At 42.6% G+C, this 24,640-nt stretch overlaps 1 protein-coding gene across 6 annotated transcripts in view; it reads right to left on the bottom strand.

The window, feature by feature from the left end:
• Positions 1 to 23,162, bottom strand: part of PTER (phosphotriesterase related) — a 117,784-nt gene extending 94,622 nt beyond the window's left edge. For 4 of the 6 annotated variants that reach the window (XR_004060100.1, XR_004060101.1, XM_030941167.1 and 1 more), the window contains exon 1: positions 23,051 to 23,162. The gene's annotated coding sequence lies outside the window, so the exon portion shown is untranslated. The remainder of the gene's footprint in view (positions 1 to 23,050) is intronic. The other 2 variants (XM_030941169.1, XM_030941168.1) reach the window with 2 other exon arrangements.
• Positions 23,163 to 24,640: the final 1,478 nt, after the last annotated feature.

Genomic DNA, 24,640 nt, shown 5'->3' with positions numbered 1-24,640 from the left:
TCCCAGCTAATCGGGAGGCTAAGGCAGGAGACTCTCTTGAACCTGGGAGGTGGAAGTTGCAGTAGGATGCCTGGGAAACAGAGTGAGATTCTATTAAAAAAAAAAAAAGACTGTAATTTTCATCTCTTTTCGATCAACTTTATATCTGCAACTTTAATAATTTAATAAATTTCTCAAAAAAAGAAAGTTTGAATCAAATTACAAATCTGCTAAAAAGTATCAAATTATTACAAGTCATCCAAGTGAGGACTGGTTTTGAATTTAGATTAATGGTTTTTAAAGTAGGTAAAATATGTTATTAAATATTAAAATGTATAATGCTTAAAATGAAAATATTTGCATTTCAATTAATGTTCAATACTATTTGATTTTAGAATTTTTGAGCTGGAATAAATGATGGAGATCATTTAATTTGATGACTTCAATTTTAGGTGCTAAAATGGAATCCTTAATCTTTGGAAGGTCACATAGCCTAAACTAGAACCCAGTCTCTCAACTTGTCCAACGTTCGTTTTACTAAGCTATGTAAGTATTTACTATGAACATCAAAAACAGTTATTCTTGTCTCCATTAATACGGAAGTATTAACCCAAAGTGACATCACATCGTAGCCTAAAAAAGAAGCTATGCTAACCTAGGACCAGAAGACCTAATCTCAATTCTACTGTTCACTGCATGACACAAAGCAAGCCCTTTAACTGCAGTGTGCTTTCCTTTTCCTAATTAGAAAAATAAGACTCTAGTAATTTAAACTGTCTTCTTCATTTGGTCATTGCAAGAGGGGTAATAAAAATAACTCTGGGCCGGGTGCAGCTGCCCCCACCTGTAATCCCAGCACTTTGGGAGGCCAAGGAGGGCAAATCACCTGAGGTTGGGAGTTCAAGACCAGCCTGACCAACATGGAAAAACTCCATCTCTACTAAAAATACAAACTTAGCCAGGCATGGTGGTGCATGCCTGTCATCCCGGCCACTCGGGAGGCTGAGGCAGGAGACTCGCTTGAACCCAGAAGGTGGAGGTTGTGGTGAGTCGAGATTGCGCCATTGCATCCCAGCCTAGGTAAGGACAGCAAAACTCGGTCTCAAATAAGCAAACAAGCAAATAAATAACTCTGAAATATACAGCATATCTAAGTGCAAAGCATATACTTAATAACAAAAACTCAACTATATTTAAACCAAGGAGCTGTAACTACTTTGAGTCATAATTAGGAGGGAATACATACGAGCTGCTGTGTAACCTTAGAACATCTAAACTAGCAGATGCAGGGGTGTAGCTAACAAGTTCTGTAGTTCCTAAATGTTCCTAGTTTTTAAAAAATAATCTATGGTTATCTAAACCATACAATAATTACCAGTTTGAGAACAAATTAGAGCCCTATGATTTCTCAAAGACCCCATTGATTCCTTAAACAGAGACAAATGTGGAGTAGCGATAGTACTGCTAGTAGAATCTGAAGAATTTACTATAGACCCATCCTGTAACTGACATATGCAGAGTGTAAACCTTTCCAAGTATGATTCTTTAATAGTAAAATATACTTGTCCAAGTGACACGTGAAATCGTCCAGCTCGAGCTGACCTTCAAAAAACAAACAAAATTATCAACTGGAATCTCTTGGATAAGAAATAGATCTTGCAACTGGAAGGGGTGAGAAGACTCACTAAGTAGGTTTTTTTTTTTTTTTTTTTTTTTTTTTTTGAGACGGAGTCTCGCTCTGCCGCCCAGGCTGGAGTGCAGTGGCCGGATCTCAGCTCACTGCAAGCTCCGCCTCCCGGGTTTACGCCATTCTCCTGCCTCAGCCTCCCGAGTAGCTGGGACTACAGGCGCCCGCCACCTCGCCCAGCTAGTTTTTTTGTATTTTTTAGTAGAGACGGGGTTTCACCGTGTTAGCCAGGATGGTCTCGATCTCCTGACCTCGTGATCCGCCCGTCTCGGCCTCCCAAAGTGCTGGGATTACAGGCTTGAGCCACCACGCCCGGCCTACTAAGTAGGTTTTAAAAGTGCTGTAGAATGCAAATTTTTGAAGAAAAATACATTGATATTATGCATGGAGAACAGTCTGAAAGAAAATACCCAGAGATGCTAATACAGGTCATCTCTGGGAGTAGAATTTTTAAAGATTTTTAAAAATCTTTTTTCCCTTTGCACTTATCTGTTCTGTCTGATTTTGAATATGGAGTAATTTTGTCGCATATAAAAAAGGTTATTTTTCATGGAAGAAACTTTGCTTTAGTCTCTCGTCTTGAGGGAGGTAAGGTGCTTCATGCCTACTTCAAAAATGAAACAGAAAGACTGTCAATGTTAGCGGTTGTGATAGGAACGGAAATTGGCCCCACACTTCTTGTGTCTTGGTACTGTTTTTGGCTGCTTTAGAGGACCAGCAGAGAGGGAGAAAATCTGGAGAAGCACCGTCGGTGACAGCTTTCACACCCAGTAAATACCAAAGGGCAGAGTTGCAAATGGTACCTTGACACTATTCTAAGCTTACACTCGCCATACACTCCTTCCCCACAACTTTCATTTACGGATTGCATGTCTCTGTCTCAAATTTAAACACGCATTGCTTTCAGTGTTTAATTACAATTTGATGGAAATATGACTTGCATTCAAATTAGCTTTTGCTTTTCACATCACAAATGTGCATCCAAGTTATTGTGTCATTATAATCTCATGTTATAATGGCTTCATAATACAAGTCCCTGCAGGGTTGAATTAGTAGTTTCCTATGGTAATCGCCCATCACTATAATATCATAATCGCATAAGCACAGTCCCCACATGCATACACTGCAATCATTTTGACATTGTAAGAGCATTTTAATAGTATTAGCATAGATTCTCCAGAGAAATCATCTCATTGTCACTGCATTACCATAGAAGATTAATAGTGATGGAGCCAAGTTGTTGTGATATGAAAGCTTAAAAAAAAAAGTGCTGGGCAGCAGTAAAGCATTTCACTTCTCAAAAGGTCAATCCACTTTGCAGTCAGGTCTTCCTACAATCCTTAATTGAATACAAGGTTCTTCCACAAGATATTAGGGCTTCTTTTGTTTCATTTTTCTTTTTGTTTGCTGACAGTTCATACAACAGTAATAAATTGGGTCAGACCCTCTCTGCCGTAGAGATAGGAAAAGCAGACATGGTGCCTGTCTTCAAGGAGTTTGCAATTTAATCAGGTTTATAACAAATTTTATACAGCATGTAGGTAAACGGAATGAATACACTTATGATAAAGTACTTTGAGGGTCCTGCATGGTGGCAGATGCCTGTAATTCCAGCACTTTGGGAGGCCAAGGCGGTTGGATCACCTGAGGCTGGGAGTTGAGACTAGCCTGGCCAACATGGTGAAATATTGTCTCTACTAAAAATACAAAAATTAGCTGGCTGTGGTGGCGTGCACCTGTAGTCCCAGTTACTGGGGAGGCTGAGGCAGGAGAATCGTTTGAACCTGGGATGCGGAGATTGCAGTGAGCCAAGATCGCACCACTGCACTCCAGCCTGGGTGACAGAGTAAGACTCTGTCTCAACAAAACAAAAACAAAGTACTTTGAAGTAACTGGCATTACATAGCAGTGAGAGTAACTAAACAAGGCTTTCCTAAAGAAGAAATGCTTAATAATCAACTAAAGGGTTAAATGTATCAAAGATAATGACTATGAGGCAGAAATGAAGCGCATGTAACTGACTGAAGTCTTTGTATTCACTAACTCAGGGACTCTGGGAAGAAGGAAGGCTGTTTCCAAGCTGCTGATAAAGACATAACCGAGACTGGGTAATTTATTTAAAAAAAAGAGGTTTAATGGACTCACAGTTGCACGTAGCTAGAAAGGCCTCACAATCATGGCGGCAGGCAAGACAGAATGAGAGAGCCAAGTGAAAGGGGAAATCCCTTATAAAATCATCAGATCTCGTGAGACTTATTCACTACTACGAGAACAGCATACGGGAAACTGCCCCCGTTATTCAGTTATCTCCCACCATGTCCCTCCCACAACAGGGGAAGTTATGGGAGCTACAATTCAAGATGAGATTTGGATGGGGACGCAGCCAAACCACATCAGCCACCAGACACTAGCAATGGACACAGCCACAGCCCTATCCAAGAAGGGAGCAAGAACAGGTAATGCGCGGAATTCTTCTCCTCTGTGGGTACCTCTACTGCTTTCAGTGGAGAGAATGGAAGGTGGGACCCTGTTCTTTATTGCTAACAGAAGAATGAGCAGAGCTGTTCTTCTGAAGCCTGAGACCAAGAGCCAGAAAAAAGGAAACTCCTATGCTGAAAGCATTGCCTAGCTTCCAAGAGTCTCCTTGGTTTGCTTTTCATAGTTGCAACAATGGTGTAAAATGACTATCCCGTGTCAATGACAAATGAGGCACACTGCAGAGACTGGCAGGATATTGTGTTCTTTTGAGGGGCCTCTAATCTCCTGGCATTCTCTGGGGACACCACGGGAGAACTACAAAAGGATTATCATAACTCTTAAAGAATCATCTCTGCTCAATGTTTAAGTGAGAACAGCATTACAGACAGCATTTAGCACAATGGATGGCCCATAGCAGGATTCTGTAAATGTTTATGGATGGATGGATAAATGAACTTGACTGGAAAGAATGTACATGTTTTAGAGCTGCTTTGAGTCTGAAAACACAGGTGAACAGATTTAGAATATGTACTCTCTGGTAGCATTAACAGAAGAATTAACAACTGGCAATGTCTTTTGTACTGTGAGAACTCACTTGCCTTCTTGGTTATGGCAAATCACAGCATTCTGGGGATAATGGTTGCTCATTCTCCCTGTCTCAGTTTCTGTTGGCCTGGGAGACCTCAGAACTACTTGGAGGCTCGGTTTCAAAAAAAGAAGTAATAACACTTTTTAAATTGGAACACACTAAGGATAAAGATGTGTTCTCTAAGTGCTCAAAGTGACTTTTACCAGCAAGCTGTGGAGCAATCCAGCATAAACCTATTACACAAACAAAATTAGCTGTCCTTCCTTTGAAATTATTTTTACCTTCATAGGTAAAGTCTCTGTGGCACTTGCTATGCTATTCTTGAGTTCTTGTTTAGGTATCAGATGAAGTTAAACCTTTACTTCTTGGCTTGTTCTTTTCATTTCTTGAGAGGGTCTCGCTCTGTTGCCCAGCCTAGAGTGCAGTGGCATGATCGTGGCTCACTGCAGCTTCAGCCTCCCAGGTACAAGTGATCCACCTCGCTCAGCCTCCTGAGTAGCTGGGACCACAGAAATATGCCATCTCACTTCACTCATTTTTTTGTTTTTAGTAGAGATGAGGTATTGATATGTTGCCCAGGCTGGTTTCAAACTCCTGGGCTCAAACAATCCTCCTGACTCAGTCTCCCAAAGAGTTGGGATTGCAGGCATGTGTCACTGTACCTGTTAATTTGTTTGTCATTGACACATGATAATCGTTTTATACCACGGTTGCAACTATAGAAAGCAATCCAAAGAAACTATTAGGGCCTGGGCAGTGCTTTTCTGCATAGAAGTTTCTTTTTTTTCTGGCCCTTGGTCTGATGCTTCAGGAGAACAGCTCTACTTATTCTTTGTGTTTTGTTTTGTTTTGAGACAGGGTCTCTGTCACCCAGACTGGAGTGCAGTGGCATGATTATAGCTCACTGCAACCCCCGACTCCCAGGCTCAAGCGATCCGTCTACTGCAGCCTCCCTAATACCTGGGGCTACAGGGGTGTATCACCATGCCCAGATAATTTGTGTATGTTTTGTAGAGACAGGGTTTCACCATGTGTCCCAGGCTGGTCTTCAACTCCTGGGCATAAGTGATTCACCTGCCTTGGCTTCTCAAAGTGCTGGGATCACAGGCATGAACCACTGTACCTGGCCAGCTTATTCTTTAGGTAACTTATTTCATGCAGTTTTCATTATGCATTAAAATGAAAATGTTCTTTTATTACATTTGATTATCAGTTTTTATTATTTCACTACTATATAGTACTTATTATTTATCAGTTTATTATTATACATTAGTATTTATTGTTCTATTACTTATTGTTATTAGACATAATTATAGATTAAAAATCAAGAACTTGGAATGTTTAAATGTATGTATACTTACTTGCCATAAAAATGGAAATTATATTTATTATGTATATCTTGACATTGCTTAGAAAAATATGTTTTCCTCTCTTGTTTAAGTATATTAGAAACATAAATAATTCCTGATTCAATAGGCTAATTCTCTAATTCAATAGGTTTTTTTTTTTTTTTTTTGAGACAGTCTCACTCTGTTACCCAGGCTGGAGTGTAATGGCCTGATCTTGGCTCACTGCAACCTCTGCCTCCCAGGTTCAAGCAATTCTCATGCCTCAGCCTCCTAAGTATCTGGGATTACAGGCATGCACCACCATGCCTGGCTAATTTTTTGTATTTTTAGTAGAGATGGAGTTTTGCCATGTTGCCCAGGCTGGTCTCGAACTCCTGGCCTCAAGCAATCCACCCACCTCAGCCTACCAAAGTGTTGGGATTACAGGCATGAGCCACCATGCTCGGCAGGTTAATTTTGTATTTATACAAATAACAGGAGTTATAAAGTATCTTCTGTGCCACTAAAAATTAATGTTCACTTACTATATTTCAAAAATGGCTTAGAAGTGGAGTTTGGTGACCATGGAATTTCTGTAATTTAAAATAAAAGTGGATGTTATTTCATTGTCCCCCCAAAAATTGACTCCCCTACAAAAAAATGGACACAGATGGGATGACATAATGCTTTCTGAACATATCACTATTTCCCCAAGAGGACGAAAAGCTAAAAGTTTACCAACTGCAAAAATGTGACAAAGCTGATATTCCAGGAGCATGTATTTGGGCCACTTAGTCTGAGGACCTCGGTTTTCTCATTAATAAAACAAGGGAGTTGAACAAAGTGATTTCTAAGCTTCCTTCCAGATACAAGTTGTAATGGTCTATGTGGAGAGATGTTACATGGGCTGTAAATGACCTCTCCAGAAGCTTCTCCATTTGTTCACATCTGTTTAAACATTAAATGAGGTAGGGATATATGTATAGTAGAAAATCAGACAGACCATTTTGTTACAAGGAATGTGAAACCTATTGATATCTTTCTCAATATGAATTCTTTTTCTGATGTCCCATTAGGCAAACCATACTTAAATGAACCATATTCCAGTATTTACTTTACTATAAACTTAGTATAAACAACAGATTATTACAAACAGATGCATGAAATAAAAATACCTCACAACCCAGAAGTTCCAGATTGTTATTTATTTATTCTTCATACTGCTTGTGAGTAAGAATAGAGGCACAAGAATAAAATAATGGTGTCTTTATAGTAGCCCTCAGATACATGATGCTGACTGCCTAAGCAACTGAAAACGGTTGGCTGTAGCCCAAACAAAAGTTTATAAAATTCACTATCTAGGCATATGCGTATATATGTGTGTGTATATATATATATATAATATATATGTATATATGTGTGTGTGTCTATATATACACACAGTTTTTAGTTTCCAATAATTACAACACAACTACAGAAACTACTCTGAAACTTTTGTGCCCACTTAACCAGGAATAATTTTATTCTTTAGTGGATGGTGAAATAAGTGTTTAAAAAAAAAAAAAATCGATAACCTGGCCAGGTGCAGTGGCTCACACCTATAATCCCAGCACTTTGGGAGGCTGAGGCAGAAGAATCACCTGAGCCCAGGAATTCAAGATCAGCCTGGGCCACATAGTGAGACCCCACCTGGGCAACATAGTGAGACCTCACCTCTATTATAAAAAATAAGAAGAAATCGCTGGACACAGTGGCTCACGCCTGTAATCCCAGTAATTTGGGAGGCTGAGGCAGGCAGATCACTTGAGGTCAGGAATTTGAGATCAGCCTGGGCAATATGGTGAAACTCCATCTCTAAAAAAGTACAAAAATTAGCCGGGTGTGAGGGCATGCCTGTAATCCCACCTATTTGGGAGGCTGAGGCAGGAGAATCACTTGAACCTGGGTGGCAAAGATTGCAGTGAGCCAAGATCATGCCACCACACTCCAGCCTGGGTGACAGAGCAAGACACTGTCTCAAAATAATAATAACAATAATAATAAATGAGGAAGAAGCAGAAGTGGAAGGAGAAGAAGGAGAACCAGCAGCAGCAGCAGCAAGAGAAGAAGGAAGAAGAAGAGGAAGAAGAGGAGGAGGAGGAAGAGGAGAGAAAACAAAAAGTCATAGCTGGGCGCAGTAGTTCAAGCCTGTAAATCTCAGCACTGTGGGAGGCTTAGGCAGATGGATTACTTGATGTCAGGAGTTCAGGACCAGCCTGACCAACATAGTAAAACCCCACCTCTACTAAAAATACAAAAATTAGCTGAGTGTGGTTGTGCACACCTTTGGTCCTAGCTACTCGGGAGGCTGAGGCAAGAGACCTGCTTGAGCCTGAGAGGCGGAGGTTGCAATGAGCCGAGATCACACCACTGCACTCCAGCCTGGGTGATGTGTGTGTGTGTGTGTGTGTGTGTGTGTGTGTGTGTGTATTTATATAAATTATATATATCCCACTGGTGGTTCAAACTGATTTTAGGTGATATATGGGCATTTGAAGCTTTTTTAAACAAGTTTTTATTTATTTTAATGTGTTTTAGAAAAAAAGTAATCAACATTGTAAGCCTGTGATTTCATAGATATTATTGTTTAGGATGGAGCTAAAGTAAAAAAGTGGATTGGTTTAAAGAAAAACTATTAAGTAATTAGTGGTAAAGGTAGTACACAGGCATAGCAAACACTCTGGAAGATGATACAAGCATAAATCAAGTTTCACAAGAACTGATGAAAATTATACTGAGTTTCCAAAAATTAAAGGGCTTAGCAACATCTCCACAATGTCTTGTAATGAATTCATTTTATTTCATCTGTTAAAGGACTAACTCCTTTTCTGGGGAGTAATAACCCTCCCAACACATCAGATATATAGCTTTGACTTCTAATTAGGCAGAGAAAGCTATCATCCAATTTTATTTATTTATTTTTGAGATTGTGCCTAATCTGGGCTTACTGCAACCTCTGCCTCCCGGGTTCAAGCGATTCTCCTGCCTCAGCCTCCTGAGTAGCTGGGATTACAGGAGCGCACCACCACATCCAGCTACTTTTTTTTGTATTTTTAGTAGAGACAGGGTTTTGTAATGTTGGCCAAGCTGATCTCGAACTCCTGATCTCAAGTGATCCACCCGCCTCGGCCTCTCAAAATGCTAGGACTACAGGCGTGAGCCACCATGCCCGGCCTATTATCCAGTTTTAACTCTTAAACCTTGTGATGGTTAATATTGAGTGTCAACTTGATTGGATTGAAGGATGCAAAGTATAGTTCCTGAGTATGTCTGTGAGGGTGTTGGCAAAGGAGATTAACATTTGAGTCAGTGGACAGGGAGTGGCAGACCCAGCTTCAATCTGGGTGGGCACCATCTAAGCAGCTGCCAGTGTGGCTAAAGTAAAGCAGGCAGGAGAAGATGAAACAACAGGCTTGCTGAGCCTTCTGGACTTCATCTTTCTCCTGTGCTGGAGGCTTTCTGCCCTCAAACATTAGACTCCAAGTTCTTCAGCTTTTGGACTCTTGGACTTACACCAGTGGTTTATCAGGGGCTCTTAGGAGTCACCACTTGGTTAAGCTTACAATAATCCACTGTCATTCTCCAAGATCCATCTATCTTCTGCACAGGCCAAATAGGAGAGTTGAACAGGGATGTGGTGGGAATCACTACCCTTGCGTCTTTCAAGTCCTTCATGGTGGCACTAATCTCTGCAGTCCCTCCAGGGATGTGATACTGTTTTTGATTTACTATTTTTCTAGGTAGAGGCAGCCCTAATGGCTTCTATTTGGCCTTTCCCAGCATAGTAGCCCTCACTCTACCAGTCAGAGAGCCACTGTGGGGGTTCTGCCAGGTGCTAAATATGTTTATGCCAATTATGCATTCTGGCACTAGGGAAATGACCACATGATGAGTCCTGGGACCCACTGGACCCACTGTCAGTCAGACCTGAGCTAAAACTCTATTAAAAGATGCTCTTCCAGCTACTCTTGGATAAGGGTTTCAACAATAATTTTCTTTTTTTTTAGATGGAGTCTCACTCACTCTGTCACCCAGGCTACAGTGCAGTGGCGCAATCTTGGCTCACTGCAACCTCCGCCTCTTTGCTTCTGCTGTCCATTATGGTAACGATGCCCACCTTGTCTTTGATGGTTGAGTGTTGCCACTTGGCCTCTGCCACCTTGGGATCCAATTATTCCCACTGCACTTAAATTTTGTAGTTGAGTGACTGTGGTTCCCACTGTAAGATCTGGCATACAAAGAAGAGCAATCACAGAGCTCTTCAAGGATGCAGGTGCTCCTCTCACAAATCTTTTTCACAAGGTATTGGTGAAGGACATCTTCTGGGCCCTTCCAGCTGGAAAATTGGTAGGTCTAAAGTGACTAATCCACTCTAATATCTTAATCTCCCTAAGCCCTTGGATCCCTTCCTCTACACTAAACCAAGGGAAATCTGGCATTTCTAGCTCACACACAGTGGGTCATCTTTTGTTCCACATTTCAGCTAACCAAACAAATAAACCATTAGAACCTTTTCTAACTCCCTGAGTTGCAACATTAAATGCAGAATCCCTGCTTAGTGGGCCCAAATCAGTAAGTTCAGCATGACCCAACTTTATGTTCCATCCACCATTGTCTCACACCCTTAATATCCATTCCCATGCTTGTTCTCCAGATTTCTGCCTATATAAATCAGAAAACTAAAGCAATTCTTTTGTAGTGTAGTGCACCTCCTTGTGGGTCATACTCTGAACCTCATCTCTAGGGGCCTACTAGGGCCTTAGTCTAGTTATATATCTAGAAGCAAATGGGTTTTGAGAGTGGGTCCTGAGGAGAATCAACATTGTCTTGCCTGGCAACTGCCTCAGGAGAGGCCATCATCACTGTTGCCTCAGGTAGTGCATCGTTAATCTCCTCAGACAAAGGGGGAAAGGCTGTTGGCAGCATGGGTAGAAGAGGGAATGTTGCCACCACTGGGGATGGGAAAGCTGTTTCCTCTGGTAAAAAAAAAAAAAAAAAGGCTCATAAGAGTTTACAAGCTCAGTGTCCCCAGTTTCATCTGGGTCTTCCCACACCTCCCCATTCCAAGTTGCTGGGTCCCATTCTTTTCCAGTCAATGCCCTCACTTTGACAGCAGACATCTAATGAGACTGAGCTCCACCTTTCATTGCAGGTCAGCCACTCACATGATAAGAGCTTGTGTCTGATTTTCCACAATTTGAGCCCTTTGTCTACAGAGATAAGACTCTCCCTCAGGGCAATCTTAGAAGACCTGAGGCTCAGTATGTGCTTCTGGAGCTGGAAGTTCGAATCCCTGAACTCATTCATCCTTTGCTTCCTTTACCTTGTCCAGTGAACTTAGTAGTAACCAACCAACTTTATTATATTCCTTTATTCTCCACATATGGTCAAAGGTATTATGTACGGAGTCACTAAACCCCTTGCCCCTCACGAGTGGTGAATCAGGAGTGTCAAATGCATCTCTTTTGCATAACTCTTTAAACAGTTCACACTAAGGACTATCAGCGTTCTCCATACTATTAGAAGTAGAGTACTCAGCATTTTTGGATGTCATCAGATTAAGCACTCAACTCTAGAAACCCCAAAACGAACTAAAGAACTCCATCCTTTTGAAACTCCAGCCCATTTATCAAGTGACCTGAAAGGCTACCAGTTTTGAATGGGGTCCAGAACAGGAGAAGTCTCTGCAACAGGTCCAGGTTACTGTGCTAGCTGCCCCGCCACTTGGGCCATATGACCCAGCAGATCCAACGGTGCTTGGGGTGTCAGTGGCAGATAGGGATGCTGTTTGGAGCCTTTGGCAGGCCCCCATAGGTGAATCACAGCAGAGGCTTCAAAGATTTTGGAGCAAGGCACTGCCATCCTCTGCAGATAACTAGTGTCCTTTTGGGAGACAGCTCTTGGCCTGTTACTGGGCTTTGGCAGAAACAGAACGTTTAACTATGGGTCATCAAGTCACCATGTGACCTGAACTGCTTATCATGAACTGGGTGCTTTCTGACCCACCTAGCCAGAAAACAGGGTGTGCACAGCAGCATTCCATCATCAAATGGAAGTGGTATATAAGTGATCGGGCTCGAACAGGTCCTGAAGACACAAGTAAGTTACATGAGGAAGTGGCTCAAATGCCCATAGTCTCCACTCCTGCCACCCTGCCTTCTCTCCCCAGCCTGCACCAAGGGCCTCATGGGGAGTTCCCTATGATCAGTTGACAGAGGAAGAGAAGACTAGGGTCTGGTTCACAGGTGGTTCTGCACAATATGCAGGCATGAATATATGCAGGCATATATATAAATATGATGTATAGTGTAAAGAATATGGACCAAGACCTTATAGTCAGATATAGTATAGCCGCTTACAAAGCTTTCCAATATTTACAGATAAAAACTCTAAAATTTAATACCTCATTCTTTGTATAGAAACAACTTATAAAAAATTGTCCTTAATGCTAATGTGAAATCGTTATGTAATATAGTAATAATGAATGTAAACCTATTTTGACCAAGGTATTACTAACACAAAAATAAAAACAGAGAAGTGAAAACAGGTTAACAAAAAAACTGGTGTCACTACATAATGCATTACGAAAATTCCACATAAAAAATATTTTACAGGCTTAGTGCAGGGGCTCACACCTGTAATCTTAGCACTTTGGGAGGTTGTGGCCAGAGGATCACTTGAGGCCAAGAGTTCAAGACATTGAACTGAGCAACATAGTGAGAACTTATCTCTACAAAAGTTAAAAAAAAAAAAAAAAAAAAAAATTAGGTGTGGTGGCATGCACCTGTAGTATCAGGTATTTGAGAGGCTGAGGTGGGAGGATCACTTGAGCTATGATGGCACCACTGCACTCCAGTCTGGGCGACAGAACAAGACTCTGACTCAAAAAAAATAGAAAAAAAGACCAGGTATGGTGTCTCATGCCTGTAATCCCAGCACTTTGGGAAGCCAAGGAGGGCAGATCGCCTGAAGTCAGAAGTTCAAGACCAGCCTGGCCAACATGGCAAAACCCTGTCTCCACTAAAAATACAAAAATTAGCTGGGCATGGTGGCGCACGCCTGTAATTCCAGCTTCTCGGGAGGCTGAGGCATGAGAATTGCTTGAACCCAGGAGGCAGAGGTTACGGTGATCCAAGATCGCACCACTGCACTCTAGCTGAGGCAACAGAGGGAGACCCTGTCTCAAAAAAAAATAAAGAAGAAAAAAGACAAAGAAAAAAATCTTTTACAATCTTGATGGTCTATCAAAATAAAAAAGAAAGAATTTTAAAATTAAGCCTTTTGACCTCACCATGGCAACAATAACTAGCAGCAACAGTCCATGAAATGTTTCTAATGCTAAGAAACTATATATGTTCTTTAATATATATAACAAATCTAACAATTAAATTCAATACACAAATAGAACTACGTAGAATCCTCATGGAGAATATTTTAAACTTGAACTTTTAGCTTGAAATATTGTGATCTCTCTATCCAACTACAGTAACAGGCAAGAGTGAAAAGATAACACTTGGGAAGAATGAACGTCAACAAGGGGCCCTGCACCAGCCTGACCAACATGGTGAAAACATGTCTCTGGTAAAAATACAAAAAATTAGACAGGCATTGTGGTGCACGCCTTTAATCTCAGCTATTCAGGAAGCCGAGGCACAAGAATCGCTTGAACCTGGGAGGCGGAGGTTGCAGTTAGCCAAGATCACACTGCTACACTCCAGCCTCGGCAACAGACCAACTCTGTCTCCAAAACAAAAAAAAGTTGGGGCGGGGGGCGGTGGCGTGCATTGCGCATCTATTTGTAAGAGCCGAACCCCACCCCCGAACATTCAAGATCAACTATGGCTGCAAGTCAAAGTCTCAGTAATGTCAGTATTTGAAATAGCAAATTCTTTACCACTTATGCACTGAGGTGCTCCGAAATATTTGGCACACAAGAGAAAGAGGAATACTCTTGAAGATGTACTTTACTAAATGATAACGGGGCAAGCTCAAAGCAGCACCGAAGCAAAAGGGAATCATCTGTGTTAGGCCTGACACTTATGCAGAAATGTGAGCGAGACTCACAGGCCCAGGACAACGTCTAATCCTAGATATGGAGGCTGAGAGGACTTGGATGGGCTTTGGCCATGCCATCCCCTCAGGAGGCAGTGTCCTCTGAAGAACACCCAGGAGAGAGCGTGGCTTCCTTGGTGTCAGCCTGTAGGATCCTTCCTCCAACAGCAGGGAATGTTTTTAGAGAAGGTATTGAGCAGAAGGCACTAGCCACTCATGGTGCATCGGTGCATCAGAGGCAAGTGGCCTCTTTGTAAGTTTCCGTGATCACTGAATTTGCAACATGGCTAATAGGCTCTGAAATCAAAGACTGAACTTAGAGACACTGCAGCCTGAGAGCCTGGGAAACGCTAACTAGGAGAAAGGCACTGACTCATGGAAGTAATAGACATGTCATATGTCAGAGAAGGATAAATAAAAACATGTCTCAAATAATCTAGGCCAAAACTAGTAAAGATGCTCTTCCAGCTACTCTTGGATAAGAGTTTCAATAATAATTTTTTTTTTTTGAGATGGAGTCTCACTCACTCTGTCACCCAGGCTAGAGTGCAATGGTGTGCTCTCAGCTCACTGCAACCTCCGCCTCCCAGGTTCAAGCCATTCTCCTGCCTCAGCCTCCTGAGTAGCCAGGATTACAGGTATAAGCCACCACGCCCAGCCTCAACAATACTTTTCTACAGAGGGATTGGTAGTTAAAACCATACTCAACTTACTATTGTCTAACATAGGCATGCATACCTCATTTAATCTGTGCCTTATGTAGGTATCGAATTTTGCATCACAGGAGGCCATATATTTCATTCATTTATTCTCCTTTTTAAAAAATAACTTTTATTTAAACTTTTTAATATGGACATTCTCAAAAATTCACAAATGTAGAGAGTGTAGTATAGTGAACCCCCTACGCATCCATCACAGCTTCAACAATACATTTCCACTTAAAACAGTTTTAAAGGGAAAAGTGTTTTACAGCCCATTCAAAACCTCAAGTTTTACAAACTATATACTCTTACATACCCACGTAACAACCCTCTAATATTTCTGACTACTAATTTACTACAAAAGATTCTTTTAAGGATTAAAAAAAAACCCTATTATTCTATTCTGAAGGAACATTGTAAAAGCTCATCAGAATCAAAGATAGTATGCATTATAGATATGGACAGATAATGTCAAACTGAGGCCTTCTGTGCCTTCACATTCCCCAATATTTATTTGAATATAAGAGCTTTGCTAGCTGGGTGTAGTGGCTCATGCCTGTAATCCCAGCACTTTGGGAGGCCAAGGCGGGAGGATCACTTGAGCCTTGGAGTTGGAGACCAGCCTGGGCAACAGAGTGAGACTCCATCTCTACAAAAAATTTTTTTTAAATTAACCAGGCGTATCCCTGTGCCAGGAGCCAACCTGGTCTTCCCAAAGAGTAGTACCCCAGTGAAAACAAAAGCAAGAGAATAAAGTTCCCTGTAGGTCCTCTGTCCAAAAAAAAATAAATTAACCAGGCATGGTGCTGAGCACCTGTAATCCAGCTACTCAGGAGGATCACTTTAGCCCACAAGCTCAAGTAAGCTATGATCACCACCACACTCAAGCCTGGGCGACAGAGCAAGACACTGTCTCAAAAAAAAGGAAAGAGGTGGGGTGCAGTGGCTCATGCCTGTAATCCCAGCACTTTGGGAGGCTGAGGCAGGTAGATCACGAGGTCAAGAGATTGAGACCATCCTGGACAACATGATGAAACCCTGTCTCTACTGCAAATATAAAAGTTAGCTGGGTGTGGTAGCACATGCCTGTAGTCCCAGCTACTCGGGAGGCTGAGGCAGGAGAATCGCTTGAATTCGGGAGGCAGAGGTTGCAGTGAGCCGACATTGCGCCACTGCACTCCAGCCTGGCAACAGAGAGAGACTCCGTCTCAAAAAAAAAAAAGAAAGAAAGAAAAGAGCTTTTTTAGCTTCTTAGGCTCACATCTCTTCTCAAAGACCTTTCTGTTTTCAGTTGATAATATCGTGACAATTATAAGACACAACATATTTAAGCAAGATAAGCACAAGATACCACTTTATAGAAAGAGCAGATAGGACCACAGCATATTCTAGAGATCCTCTTGTCCTTTTTGATGGTACACCTAAGTACATGGACTCATCATAGTAAGTGTCTGATTTGGAGAGGAAACTTTTTGGTAAAAATATCTGCCAGTTGTTATAGCAAATATTTGGATGTTTGTGGTTCAGACTGCAAGGTACGCTTGATTATGTACATTTTTTTCTTAACTGCTTGATGAACTCTATCCAATTCATTTAATAATGTTGCTTCCCTTTTTTACCTAATTCAAAAATGTTTAAAGTCACAAGCATTAAGCTCTCCTCCAAGTAATGTTAGTTAAAAAGAAGTTCCTGAACTGAGGACATTCTCCAAAGATGTGTAGTCGTCACTTGGAAGGTCAAATTTAACAATCAAAGAAAATAACTCCAAAAACAGCAGTTTCCAAACAGACCACTACTATTGCAGGGAAGCATTTTGGGCTCAATTGTGTCTCCCCCCAAAATTTGTGTGTTGTAGCCCTAACCCTCAGCACCTTAGGATGTGGTTGTATTTGCAGACAGTCTTTACAGAAGTAATTAAGTTAAAATGGGGTTGTTAGGTTAGGTTCCAATCCAATAGGACTGGTGTCCCTATAAAAGATTAGTACACAGACATGCACAGAGGGAAGACTGCCATCTGCAAGCCAAAGAGAGAGACCTCAGAAGAGGCCAACCCTGCTGACACCTTGATCTGGGACTTCCAGCTGCCAGAACTGTGAGAAAATAAATGTCTGTTGTTTAAGCCACTCAGTTTGTGGTATTTTGTGATGGCAGTCCTAGGAAAACAAATATAGTGAGTAATGAAGGTCATCTAATCTAAGCTACAGAAATGGCCCTTAATGACACCTGGGGGCTCTGATTTTTTTTTTTTTTTTTTTTTTGAGACAGTCTCACTCTGTCACCCAGGCTGGTATGCAGCGGCACTATCTTGGCTCACTACAACCTTCACCTCTTGGGTTCAAGCGATTCTCCTGCCTCAGCCTCCTGAGTAGCTGGAATTACAGGTGTGTACCTGGCTAATTTTTGTATTTTTAGTAGAGATGGGGTTTCGCCATGTTGGCCACGCTGGTATCGAACTCCTGACCTCAAGTGATCCGCCCGCCTTGGTTTCCCAAAGTGCTAGGATTACAGGCGTGAGACACTGTGCCTGGCCTGCAGGCTCTGAATTCATAAAGTGAGAAGAAAATCTGTCAAAAGAGCTAGCCAGGCACATGCAAGTCAACCTAATGCTTTATTTATTTACCTATTTAATAGAGATGGGGTCTCACTATGTTGCCCAGGCTGGTCTTGAACTCCTGAGCTCAAGCAATCCTCCCGCCTTGGCCTCCCAAAGTGCCAGGATTACAGGCATGAGTCATCATGCCTGGCCAACCTAACACTTTTAAACAAATTCTGATGACGATCAGATGACAGCTCAGGGTATGGGCTCTGACCAAATAAATCTTTATTTCAATTACTCAATTACATGATCTGGCTTTATCTGTCCTCCAAATTGTTAGATAGCAAGACTGATATTTTTCACCTTTAGATACGCAAGGAATGTAGGCGATGAGACATGTCAAACTGTGAAGGCATAAACATAAGATAACTTTGAAAATTTAAAAAATATTTTTAAAAATCAACACAAATAATTTTGAAAATAGTAAGCCACATCAGGAAAGAAATTTTGTGGGTACACAATAACACAAGGATTTTGTGGTCACAATGGGCTTTCAGTTACACAAAAGAGCATGAAATTAACAATATTTACCAACATTCTCTTCAAAGTGCTTTTCAGACACCAAATAATTACCCAATTAAACCATTGCAAGATAAGCTGCTATTACTCTGGATTTAGTGAAAAGAACTAATAATTATTCTTTTAACAGTTTCTGTGAAGAAAGAACTCAGTGTTTACCATATACAAGTGAGGACATCCCACCCTTTTAATGAGTAGGGACAGGAAAAAAAAAGGCTGATTATGTAAGTGAATTCAGTGGAGGACAGAGATGACTAAGAACCACAACCTGTGAAAACAGAGGATTTAATATGTAAAGCAGAGACCACCATTGGCAAAAGGCTATTTATGAATACTGCCAATACTTAGCATTGCCGACTGACAATAGGAGATCTTCGGTCATGTCCTGAACAACATAATTCATCACACTAGTGCTTGGGGCAGTTATGTCCAAGCAATTTATCATCATCATATCACTCGCCTGAGTATGAGAGGGGGAGAACTTTGATTGTTAACCTCTAGGGAGACTGGATTTATAGCCAGCATCCCCTAAGAATGCAGCACAGCTCTGCCCAAAGCACAATGCTCCCTGCTTGCCTTCTGTTTAACTCAGAATAAAAGAGTGAACACATTGCCCCCAGGACATTAACAGCAAAACCTAAGTCTGATACTCTTAGATTGGAAATCAGATAGCCAGGAAATCATATTTAAAGTACTCTTTGAAGCTGCCTGAAAAAAATGTATTAGTCAATGGTAAGTATGGATGATTCATTTCAAATGTCCTTCAGTGACAAAATAATTTCTGAAATGCATCCACTGATAACTGCATTTGGGAAGAATCATCTTTTCACAACTCACCCACAAACATTCCTCTGTATTGGAAAACTTGGAAGTGCACTGAAAATTGTTAAAAATATATAAATGGTGTTTTTCAAAAAATGAAAGCCTTGATTCCTATCCCTTCCAGGCATAGAAACTTAACCCATTTTACACTTTAACTTGGTCTGCCCTTACAAAATGTAATTAAACATCTAAATGTCATTTTTGCCACTTTTGATTAAAATCACAAAGCAGACTGGAGCATGATGGGAACAGCACACCTGCCATCTCCCACACAGTAAAAGGAGCATGATTCATAGGACAAGCCTCTTTAAGGGCCCTCCCCGCAGCTCCCAAGGTATCTGGTAAACCAGAGCCAGAAATCCCCACATACACGCAGCTTATCTGATAATACTCATTACACAGGCTTGACCAGGCTAGGCCACAGTAACACACAAATCCCCAAATCTCAGGGTCTGAACACAACAAAAGTTTATTTCTAGCTCATCATATATGTCTAACACGGGAAGGCAGGGGCCTCTACTCACTGTCCTCTTTCTGTGACCTGGGCTGAGACTGCTGTCTCTATCTGGATGGTCACTGTGGCAGAGGGAAAGTGATTGTGACACATCTTTCACTGGCTCTTAACACACTTTTACCTGGAAGTGACACAGGTCACTCCACTTGTGTTTCATTAGCCAAACAAGTCACACGGACATACCTGCCTGGAAGGAGACAGGGAAATGGCTGACACAGCTCACACTGAGCAGGCAGAGAGGTATTTGTACTCAGGCGGTTATTGTTTTGACAAAATAGGCAGAACCACAGAGCCAGTTTATGCCAAATGGAACCAGATATTTTATTTTTCTTATTCTTTCTTTTCTTTCTTTTTTTTTTTTTAATTAAGAGATGACGTCTATGAATGAGAAGCCTTTTGTTATAAAAGTGTTATTAAGGGCCGGGCTTGGTGGCTCCTGCCTGTAATCCCAGTACTTCGAGAGGCTGAGGCAAGTGTATCACCTGAGGTCAGGAGTTCAAGACCAGCCTGATCAACATGATGAAACTCCGTCTCTACCAAAAATACAAAACAAATAGCTGGGCGTGGTAGTGCATACCTGTAGTTCCAGCTACTTGGGAGGCTGAGGCAGGAGAATCACTTAAACCTGGGAGGCAGAGGTTGCAGGGAGCCAAGATAGCGCCACTACACTCTAGTCTGGGCAATAGAGTGAGACTCTGCCACAAAAAAAAAAAAAAAAAAAAAAAAAAAAGTCTTACTAGGAAAACCTGGACCACTGTAAATACACTAGAAAGAACAGCTAAAGAAAACAGAACAAAGCCAGCCACATTTGATGTACGAAAAAGTATTCAACAACTATCTCAGTCAAGTTCCTAGGGATACTGAGCAGACTAGAGCTTGATCAGAAATTCTCAGTATTGTTACTATATGGCTTACTAGGGTATTTAATAGATTTGAAGTTGGCTGGGTGCCGTGACTCACACCTGTAATCTCAACAGTTTGGGAGGCCGAGATGGGAAGATCACTTGAGCCCAGGAGTTCAAGATCAGCCTGGGCAACAAAAGAAGACCCCCATCTCTACAAAACTAAATAAACAAATACATATGTTAAAAAGAAGATATTTGAGGATAAACATTCCTCCTGTATGAACACTTCAAAGCACACGGAAGCAAAGGTGGACAGTTTACCAAGCTCCTCTCATGCTATACAGTTCATCATTTTGTCTTTAAGCTTAAATCCGAGAGCAATCTCTCAAACCCCTGCATCAGGGCTGCTTACTCAACTTAAAATAGTCACAGGGATGTTATGGCCAAGCCCTGGCACTGAGTACGGTCATGTACTTCTCCAGATTCTACATGATCTATTTTTGTGCTCTCTTGCTCTCTGCTTCTATTTGGCTCAAAATTTACTGACACTTCAAAGGATATTAAATTGCGTTTTTTTTCAGAAATGGTTCTCACTGTAGTCATATTCAAGGTATTTTCTGTCCTTCACAGGTAAGGGGAAATTTGCCCAGTGAAACTGATCTTTCCGTAAGTCCTTCCAGAAAAGCCACTGTCCTGATTTTCCTCCTGTCTCACTAGCCACCTTCTGGCTGGATCCTCCCCTGCTGACCTCTAAAACACACATTTACTGATTTTTGATTGAATAAACAGATCCTTCCTGACTACCTTGTAATTTCAGCAGCAAATATGACCCAAAATTGGAAGATCTCTGAATCTATTCTGGTTTGAGGGCTGTCCAATTAAAAAGGAAAAAAACTGGCCCAAAATATCATTAAATGGTAAAATCAGGATCTTCTCTTCATAAATCCATAGATTATTAGATCCACTAGAGACTTAGAGACCACTTACCTTTTTTTCTTTACTTTTTTTTTGAGACAGAGTCTTCTTCTGTCACCCAGGCTGGAGTGCACTGGTGTGATCTCAGCTCCAAGCCACCTCTGCCTCCCAGGTTCAAGCAATTCTCCTGCCTCAGCCTCTCGAGTAGCTGGGATTACAGGCACACCCACCACTATGCCTGGCTAATTTTTTGTAGAAAAGGGGTTTCACCATGTTGGCCAGGCTGGTCTCAAACTCCTGGCCTCAAGCAATCCACCTGCCTCACCCAAAGTGCTGGGATTACAGGTGTGAGTCACCGTGCCTGCCCTGAGACCACTTACCTTAATGTGTCTAGAAAACATAGGCAGGCCAGGCACAGTGGCTCACACCTGTAATCCCAGCACTATGGGAGGCTGAGGCAGCCAGATCACCCAGGAGTTTAACACCAACATGGGCAAAATGGCAAAACCCCATCTCCACCAAAAATACAAAAAATAAAGTAGAAAATAAAAACTAGCCGGGCATGGTGGTGTGCACCTGCGGGAGATTGAGCTGGGAGAATCACTTGAACTGGGGAAGTGAAGGTTGCAGTGAGCTGTGATAGTACCACTGCACTCCAGCTTCGGTGAAAGAGTGAGACTTAGTCTTAAAAAGCAAAAGAGGCTGGGCGCAGTGGCTTATGCCTGTAATCCCAGCACTTTGGGAGGCCGAGGTGGGTGAATCATGAGGTCAGGAGTTCGAGATCAGCCTGGCCAATATGGTGAAACCCTGTTTCTACCAAAATTACAAAAATTAGCTGTGTGTGGTGGCGCACGCCTATAGTCCCAGCCACTCTGGAGGCTGAGGCAGGAGAATCGCTTGATCCCAGGAGGGGAGGTTGCAGTGAGCCAAGATCGCGCCACTGCGCTGTACCCTGGGCAAGGACGAGACTCCGTCTAAAAAAAAAAAAGCAAAAGAAAACCAACTTGTCGAAAGTCACTGAGCTGGAACCAGAACTAGAATAGGGCTCTACTCATTCTGGGTCCAAAGTTCTTTAAATCAGCAACCCCTCTTACTGCCTATGTAAGGGTATACCTTTAGTTCCTGTTGACTTGTGATGTACAAAGAATGAGTTGGTCTAAGAGTAAGAGCACACAGGCTGTGGAGTCAGAAAGACTCCACCTTTAAACTTTGTTTCCAGTCTGTAAACTTCCCAACAGTGTGGCCTAATCTTTCTGTACCCTTAGGTTTGTCGTTATCACTAGAATCCTTCACAGGATTGCAGAGTGGATTAAGCAAGAGTGCACAGGACTCAGACACATGACCGCTGGTGATCAGCTTTTACAAACTGTCAAAAAATATAGACCTGTAATGCCAGCACTTTGGGAGGCCAAGGCAGGCAGACTGATTAAGCCCAGGAGTTCAAAACCAGCCTGGGCAACATGGAGAGACACTGTCTACAAAAAATACAAAAATTAACCGGGCATGGTGGCACGTGCCTGTAGTCGCAGCTACTCCGGAGGCTCAGGAGGCTGAGGCAGGAAGTTCAGCTTGAGCTCAGAAGGTCGAGACTGCAGTGAGCTGTGATCGCACCAAATGCACTGTAGCCTGGACAGCAAAACGAGACGCCGAATCAAAAAAACAGGGAAAAAAAAGGCTTATTAAAGGAGGCTTAGCAGGGAATAACCGCCCCCACCCAGCTCAGCAAACCGATGACGCCCCGGGGCATTGCTGTCGAGTCAAAGGGAGCTAGAGCCGCAAGGGACCAGGGCTCTTCTCAACGTCCCTCAAGCACTTAGGGAGAGGCGGCAGGGCCCACGCGCCAGTGGCTTGAAAATCCTTCCTTCCGGCAGGACCCTCGCGCGGAACTCTGCGGCGAACTCCGGCCGCGCGGACTCCGCCGTCGGGCCCCACTCTTCCTACTGGGCCCACAGTTCCGGCTTCTGCTCTGACTCCTGAGAGCCTTACCTCGGGTACAACGCGCCGCCTTCTCCCCTGGGAACTTCCGCCAGGCCAACTTCCCGGGCCGTTTTAGTCTCCTCTCTTCACTCTCACTTCGCCCTTTTGTTCTCTCCCCGCCCCTGGCCCGAGGTCACGCCCTCACGGAGTCCTAGGACACGCCCCGTGGGTCCTCTTCGTAGGACACACCCTTCAAACCCTCGCCACGCCCCACCCTGGTCCCGGGCCCTTTCCCGCTAGTCTCTGCCTAGCCACAGCCTCTTGCAGGCGCTGTCTGACTGACTGTAGTTTGGCTGAATGAAAAAAATTCAGGGCTAGATCCCCAAACGGAAAGAAACTGTTGCATTTTCCCCAGATCCCAGTTCTCCATAGAACAGCCTGGAACAAGGGAGCATTCCGTAGCTCTTTTAGTTTTCCCCAAGAATAAATCGGAGGTGGCGCGCTGGCAATTTGATGTCACAGTGGGTTCTGGACCCTCATGCTGCATACGGAGAACTTTGGTTTTGTGTTCCCACTTGTCACTGTTTCCTGCCCTGGGGCCGCGTTTCCTTCTCTTTAGATTAGAGTGCGGTGCTAGAGAACTTGAACTGGCCCTGGTACTTGCTGTGACTGAAATAAACTTAGTGAGAATGTGTGAGTCTGTTGGCAAAACATGATGCTTGGAGCAGCTGCCACAATGAAGAGTCATACCTTTAGGTATTGTAGGGGGCCAAGGGCAAACCTCTTCTTCATCCTCTGAAGGTTTGCTGAAAATCAACTGACAAAAGGCAGTTTCGCAGTAGAAAAGGCCTACAAATATACTTGATCATAGCTTTATGTGACCCAGGAGCCTTCAGAATGAAAACCCAAAGATGCAGGGGAAACGGTCCATTTTTTTTTTTTTTTTTTTTTTTTTTGCTTAGGTTCAACAAAGTATGAACCGTCATGTATTCAGCTGGTGCAAAAGTAATTGCGGTTTTTAATGGCAAAAACCACAATTATTTCTGCACCAACCTAATAGATACTACGATGGCATAAGAAGGGTCTGCTCTAATGCTAATAGACTCAGTGACAAAGCCCTGTCTGTTTGGATTCTTTTTGGCTTTTCTGTGCAGTGTTCCTTTCTTCTGGGTATAGGGCAGGACCCTTTCTGGAATGAGGTCTTATGACCTACAGTCAAACAGAGCAGGCCAGAGAATTTCTTTACGGCCAGTTTTGACACAGAAAGGCAGGGGTTACGTAGAGTCAAACTTTTAGGTTTTAGGCTTGGCTTTGGGGATAGGGAGGTTCTGGCTTCTGTGAATCACCTTGGGGAAGAGGGATTCCAGTTTCTAGAATGAGGGGCCAGAGGCAGGAGGACATGAGGTTAGAGAGAGCTGCTTCTAAGGCCTTCATTTTGGGGTATCATTTTCTGAACCCCAACAATATTACACTGTAATCAATTATTATTATTTTGAAATGGCTCTGTTGCCCAGACTGGAGTACAGTGGTGTAGTCATAGCTCACTGCAGCCTTGAACTCCTAGGCTAGAGGGATCCTCCTGCCTCAGCCTCCTGAGCAGCTGGGACTACAGGTAAGCACCACCACACTCGGCTAATATTTGTAATTTTTGTAGAAATG

This window comes from Rhinopithecus roxellana, chromosome 11 (assembly GCF_007565055.1).
Source record: "Rhinopithecus roxellana isolate Shanxi Qingling chromosome 11, ASM756505v1, whole genome shotgun sequence".
Classification (NCBI taxonomy): domain Eukaryota; kingdom Metazoa; phylum Chordata; class Mammalia; order Primates; family Cercopithecidae; genus Rhinopithecus; species Rhinopithecus roxellana.
The sequence above is the reverse complement of the archived record's forward strand: the minus strand, read 5'-3'. Positions and strand labels throughout refer to the sequence as shown.